At 30.1% G+C, this 7,092-nt stretch overlaps 1 non-coding gene across 1 annotated transcript; it reads right to left on the bottom strand.

Annotated features, from left to right (window-relative positions):
• Window positions 1-2,142: 2,142 nt before the first annotated feature.
• TRNAT-AGU lies at window positions 2,143-2,215 on the bottom strand. The gene has a single exon. It is a non-coding gene; the product is annotated as a tRNA-Thr (tRNA).
• Window positions 2,216-7,092: the final 4,877 nt, after the last annotated feature.

Genomic DNA, 7,092 nt, shown 5'->3' with positions numbered 1-7,092 from the left:
AAAATCGATAATCTCAAAATCGGACGAAAAATAACGAATAGAAAACAAATGATGCATCTACCATTTTTATTTAAAAATTACACTATATATACATAAAAATGACGCATGCACCCTTTTTAACTCATGATTTATGTATAATTTTTTATTTACAAAATTATGTTACATGTATCCATCTTTCTCTATCAAGATAAACAAGCATGTAAAGGAAGGAATTTTTTCACTCTTTCTCTTCTCTTCTTCCGAAAATAAATTTTCATCTAGATTTCTTTCCTTTTCTTATTCCTGCTTTAGAGTAAATAGAGCATTGAGACACTATGATGTGCTCTCTTTTCACTTTTAAGGCACCATGAATAATGTCTAGTCTCATAACTAAAGTCGATGAATTACCATCTTATCAACTGAGGAAAGGGGCCAACTTAGCACGACCTTTGTCGTGAATCGACCTACATCCGAGGGTCCGTGTTCCATTCAAATTTTTTTATTAATATTATTATAGTTTATAATTGAAATTTATTTTTAGGTATATTTTAATTTTTAAATAAAATTTAATTGATTTTCTATATTTAATCAAGATGACGATCCATAATAATAACTAATGAGCATGCACATGCAACTACGTGAGCTAGGCCCCTTATACCAAGTGGAGGAGGGCATTTGATAGAAGAAGAATTATTTTATAAAAAATAGTTTTAATTTTTGAGTATTGTTCTTACTTTTATATTTTTTTAAAGGGGCAAGACTAATATTTTTACGCTCATAAATTAGGTAAAGGTGTACCAGACTCTAATACTTTCTAACATTGTCGGCCCAAGATATTTATAGAAGTTTCTCTTACAGTGTTGCAAATTCTAAGATGTGGGACTAAAGAGAACTCTAGATTTCTAATTGATTAATAAGAAGAATTCTCAATAATACACTGCAACTGAATCTCAAACTTTAAATCCCTAATCGATTAATGAGAAAAATTTCTAATAATACACCGCAGCTGAGTCTTAAACTCTAAATCCTTGATTGATGCATTTATGAAAATTATTAATAAACATTAAAATTATTTTCGGTGTAAAAAGAAAAAAGGATATTAATATAATTTTATTTTAGGTTTCATCAAAATTAATTAGTAAGAGGATAAATTAATAAAATAATAAGATAATAAAAAAAAACTCAATTAAATGAGAGGGCATTTGCAAGATGCATTTATATATCTTCTTTTTATTTGAAAGATATACATCGTTGGAAAAACGAGAAAAGGGAAAGATTTTTTTCTTTTGTGAAACAACTCTATTATTATGTAACGATTCTATATCATAACTTCTAGTCGTGAATCATTATACTTTTAATATAAATTTTTTTAGGTATATTTATTAACTATTTTAAAATTATATATCATTGAGTTTTACTTCGTCCCACCAGTTTATGAAACTTTGACTCTAGTGTTGTATTACGTAGACTTGGGCTTATACTTGTAGAGCCTTACTTAAAGATAATATAGGGGATGAGAATTGCCAATGACCATGAAGATGTGAATCTCTCTTACGATATCACATCCACTATTCTTATCAGATTTCATGAGAATTTATGAAGCTTTTCTGCACTGTGAATAACTTGCCTGATAAAAACCCATTTGCTTCATTTTCTTTTGTTTCCATCATGTGAAACATGCATTGTGAAAGGGAAAAAAAAAAAATCCATCCATCCTCTTGCCAGTTAGCGGTGGGATACTGGATGAACCTTATCATTTTTTTTACTACAGTGCAAGGTGAAAGGAAGTTTCTCAGGTATCTTCAGTTGGTTTTTCATTGAGTTACAATTGGCTCTTTAATATGAGCATTAAATGAGTAAATCAAGACCTCCATCTTATTCTTATTGGTATATCAGTTTATTTATTTTTGTTTCTTTAATATGACCATTAAATTGCCTATCTAAGTTTGATTTATTGTCCATAATTGTTCCAAAATACCTAAATCATTTTTTCTATATTATTCTCTAAACAATTTTCAATTTTATCTTTTTTAACCTTTTATAATTTCTTTTATTATTGCAGTAAAAGGTTGGATTATTTATTTTTGATCTTTTTCAGGACTCAATTTTTTGGGGCTTTAACAATAAAAAATGGCCTCTTTTATGATAAAGTTAAAATAAATTTGCTTTCATTGAGATTTGAACTCAAGACCTCCGCTTACTAAACGGGTGTTCTAACCAACTGAGCTATGAAAGCCTTGATATATTTTTCCTTCTTTATTTTAAAGACATTAATAATTTTGATGAGTTATTAAATTCTGTCCTTAGGAAATTCAAGTAGGAACGTTTCCCATATGAATTTCAGTTAAGTCCGTTAGAAGTTTTTCTTTTAGGTCAATTGTGATGGCTATATAACACATTTTCTAGATCGATCGAGTGATGATAACTAAAATGTCTTGCACATGTCTCTTGGAATAAAGTTTGCTTGGGATGGTGAGATTAAATCACCGACAAAGGTGATTAGTTACATTATGATTTAAAAAAAAAAAGTCTCGCAATGATTAAAATGTTTAATTAAGATAGAAGTGATGTGGCGGAGACCGGAAGGATCACGTGGCAGGCCTAAAGAATCATGATCAGTTCAAGATGAACTCGAGTCCCGCCAGACAAGTCCTTCCAAGTTCAATTGCAGTCAACTTGGTCAATGCACTCTGGTCGAGTTACTCGTGACTGAACTCGGGTTGAGTCAATTGATTTATGATTGAACTTGCATCAGGTAAGCTGACTCATGATTAAACTCAACCCAAGTTAGCCCAGTCAACCACGCGGCACAAAAGTTACAATAATCACTATAAAAACCTATTCTTTAGTGACGGGATTATCCGTTGCTAACCAGTCGCTAATTGAACATAGCGATTGATTATCAATCGATTATTGCATGTCGTCGCTGTGAAATTGGTCGTTAACATCATTTAACGATAGAATAAAATAATACATCGCTAATTAGTTTACAGAATTAAATTCCGTCTCTAAATTTAGCGATGTGATTAAATCGCCCATCACTAATTTTAGCGATGGATTTGAATAGTCCGTCACTAAAATACAAACATTAGTTTATTAATCCCATCGCTAATTGTAAAGATAGATATTAAATTTCGTCTCTAATTAACGACGATTAATTTAATTTTGTGGCTAAATTCGTTAACGATGTTATAATATAGCTAAACTTAGCGACGGAATAATAAAATACTGTCGCTAATTAGAGACAAACTAATTAAATACTATTACTCATTAGAGATGAATAAATAAATGACCTTTGCTAATTATCATGACATTTTTAATTTACATATACAAAAATAACAATAAAATTTAAAATTTTGTCGTTATTCCGTTGCTATCTAGAGACAGAATATTAAATATTCGTCGTTAACCTTTTAAAGTTCATATATAAATATGAATATTAAAATTCGGTCGCAAAATGGCTATGGAATTTTAATCTTTTGTTGCTAATTATCAATTTTTTAAATTGTTTTACATTTTTCCAAAACTCAATCTAAGCCAGTATCAAATTAATCTAACAATAAAATAAAAATAAATATCCAGGCAAATCTAAGTAAGTATCAAATTAATCCAACAACAAAATAAAAATAAATATACAGGCATCTCAAATAAAGTATAATATATTTGAATCTAATAATATGAAATACAACACATCCTATGGAAGACAATCCATTCCAAAACTAGGTAGTAGTATTTAATCCAAAATATAATACGATAGATTATTAATAAAACAAGGAATAAACTAATGATACATCATTAGAATTATGACTAGCATATTGAATTTAATAATATGAATCATTTGGAAAAAAAAAGTATTTTACACACATGAATACTAATTTGGATATCGTGATGTATAAAGTAGATCTATAATATTTCTAAATAGATATAATACAATTAGAGATGCATCTAATGTGAAAATTAATAGATATATTTTGTATGTTTCATAAGTGATAAATAAATAAAAAAGTAAAATGTCAACATACCTCTGAGTCATCTACTGATCACTATAGTCCTGAGGATCTAATCCTGAGAGTCATGAGTTTACTGAGAGTCAAAATGATGTGACATTTGACTCATCCGAGCCATGAATTCTAGCATTTCAAATCCAATTTCCTTAAGATGCATTCAGGATTGTCGCTCCTCTTGAAAATCTCTCTCCAGTGTCAAGAGTTAATTCTTCAAATCTTAGTTTTCTTACTCTAATGCATCTACTCTAGTAGATGATCCGAATCCGCTAGATGATTTGTTGGGACAACCTTGGCCCTAGGAGCCATCACCCGATTATATACGACTCTCGCTTGGGACCCAAAACCATAGAAGGTGGAGGTCTTTTTCCTTCCACTGACCTCATCATAATAAATCTCATTTATTTGGTTTGTGGATAGAGTCTATGCCCCACCTCCCTCTGTACTAGGCTGAGACGGCTGTGCAAACCTAGCAGTCATTTCTTCTTATTTACATTTAAAAAATATTCTTACCAGATATTTATTAAAAAAGGTACTCATTGTTAGCAATTAAAGATATTCAAATTTATATTCTTATGTTTATTGCTGATGATCGACGATCGATAAATGTGACCTCCTTTGACTCGTGTGTCTTGGCAAAATAATATGAGTAGAAAGATGTTGTTTCTTTAACCAAATAGGAAGTATATATTGACCCCTCAACTTTTACTTTATTATGAATATTATTCTTTAATTTCTTCAAAACCCATTCAAATGGATACATCAATCTGTACTGCATAGGAGTAGCTAGTTGTGCCTCGTAAGATAGGTGAACTGGTAGGTGTTCTATGGAATTAAAAAAATTAGGTGGAAAAATATGCCCAAACTTACATAGTATGAGAGAAATGTGTCTATTTCTAGCTTAAGCATATTAGCCATCATAATGCACTTCGCTGTCAAATATTTGAAAAATAGACTCAATTCAATAAGCACTTGCCAAACATTTTGAGAAAGTCATGGAAAGCTACTGGAATAAGTTTTTACATGAATACATGACAGTTATAATTTTTCATTCCAAACATCTTTAACTTGTTCATATCCACATCGAGCCATATTCGAGGTATATTTATTTGGAAATTTGATTTCTTTCAATCAACTATATAAAACTTGCTTACTATCTTTGTTAAATGTATAACAAACCTTTGAAAATATTTTGGTTATTTTATCTTGATGCAACTATGGTCTATTGACTAGTTTTTTTTTTTTAATTTCTCACATGATTTTATAGTGTCTTTAGTTCTTTTATGCACATTCATCATAGTGTTGAAGATATTATTGAAGAAATTTTTCTTAACATACATCACATTTAAATTATGGTGAATGAGTAGATACTTTAATATGACAACTCCTAGAAAATGTTTCTTTTCTTCTAACGACACTTGCACTGCATAACAATGTATTTATTTATCTAATCAAAATTAGACTAAGATACTGGTAAGAATCCATAGTTATTTATTTGGTCAATAATTTCTTCACTTGATTTGATTGTTGGTGGAAGTTTTCTAACTACAACATTCTTAATGGAAATTTTCTTATTTTGCTTGAAAGAGTATTCAACTAGTAAAAATTTATGATGATTATCAAACTAAGATAACTTCCCACTACAAGGTAATGAAAATGCATTTGACTCTGTCATGCACTGTGGATATGCTAATTTACCAATCGTGTTATATCTCGATAACATTGAGTATGCTGAAAAATCACTGACAGTCCATTATAAGGTAGCATGCAATGTAAAATTAATTTTACTTAAAATATCATAAGTCTCTGAGCCTACATTGCATAATTCATTCAGTTCGACAATAAGTGGTTATAAGAAAACATATATGTTCTCTTTCAGATTTGTTGGCCTTCGAATAAGTATAGTAAGAAACATGAATTTATCTTTTATGCAAGCGATAAATTGTACAATGTTAATATAATGGGCTAAGATGAATATTGATGTCCTGACTGACCAAATAGTTGAAATCCATCTGTAGAAAATCTTAGTCTCACATTACATAGTTCTATTGCAAAGGAGAGAAATGTTATATCAAGATATTTCTATGCAAAGGAGTTACAAGCATGACACATTATGCCTCCTTGATGTACATGGTCATGATACCAGCTCATGTGGCTTACTGTTATAGCAGATGCATACAAGTGGTGAAGTCTAACAGTTAATGGGAAGTAATACATAACTTTCCATGCAATCTTTTTCTTCTTCCCTAGTATGCAACTATAATACTTATGACAAGGGTGAGTACACATCTTGTATTCAATCAGTTCACTATCTGCATTCCAAAATACCATACAGTTGTTTATGTAATAATCAATATTCTCTATAGGTAAACCTAAACCCTTCACTAATTTCTTTGTATTGTAGAAGCTATCTGTCATTAGATGATCAACAGGGAGCAACTCTGACATTAATTAACAAATATTATCATAATATCATTTTGAGAAATGATATTCAACCTTGATATTCAATAACCATGCAGTAGCTAATAGTTGATAATAACCCGATGAAATCCCTTCTCACACTTTTCTTTCACTATTCTTTAAGATGTTATATAGTTACTGAACTTCAAGTGTTGATATTTCATTTATATTGGAGTGATCAACTGCATTTATCACATTTTGAACTATTGATTACATTGCATTCTCATTAGATGATCGATGATTCTCCTAGAGCAGTTGTGTCAGATAAAAAAGCAACAGAAGTTCTAATCCGATGAGATAAATAAGGTTCTCTGTGATAGTACCAGTTGTGGTAATTTGGAATAAATCTTTTTTTTACATAGATGTACTTTCATAGTATTTTCATCATGGAAAATTTTATTTCTACATTTGGAATGATTATACGGATAATGTAACTTGACACCATCTATATATTCTGGATGACTCTTTATAAAGTTCACAAACTCTTCAATTCTAGCAAAATATTTATCTTGAATAAATCTATTTTCTAATCTGTTGTATATCCCATCTTTGTTCATGTGCATTGTATCCTAATGAATATTGATACGGATATAGGTTAAGGGTAAAGGAGAAATTAGGGAAGAGAGGAGGGGGATAGGGGTCTTTGCAC

The sequence above is a fragment of the Zingiber officinale genome, chromosome 8B (genome assembly GCF_018446385.1).
Source record: "Zingiber officinale cultivar Zhangliang chromosome 8B, Zo_v1.1, whole genome shotgun sequence".
Classification (NCBI taxonomy): domain Eukaryota; kingdom Viridiplantae; phylum Streptophyta; class Magnoliopsida; order Zingiberales; family Zingiberaceae; genus Zingiber; species Zingiber officinale.
The sequence above is the reverse complement of the archived record's forward strand: the minus strand, read 5'-3'. Positions and strand labels throughout refer to the sequence as shown.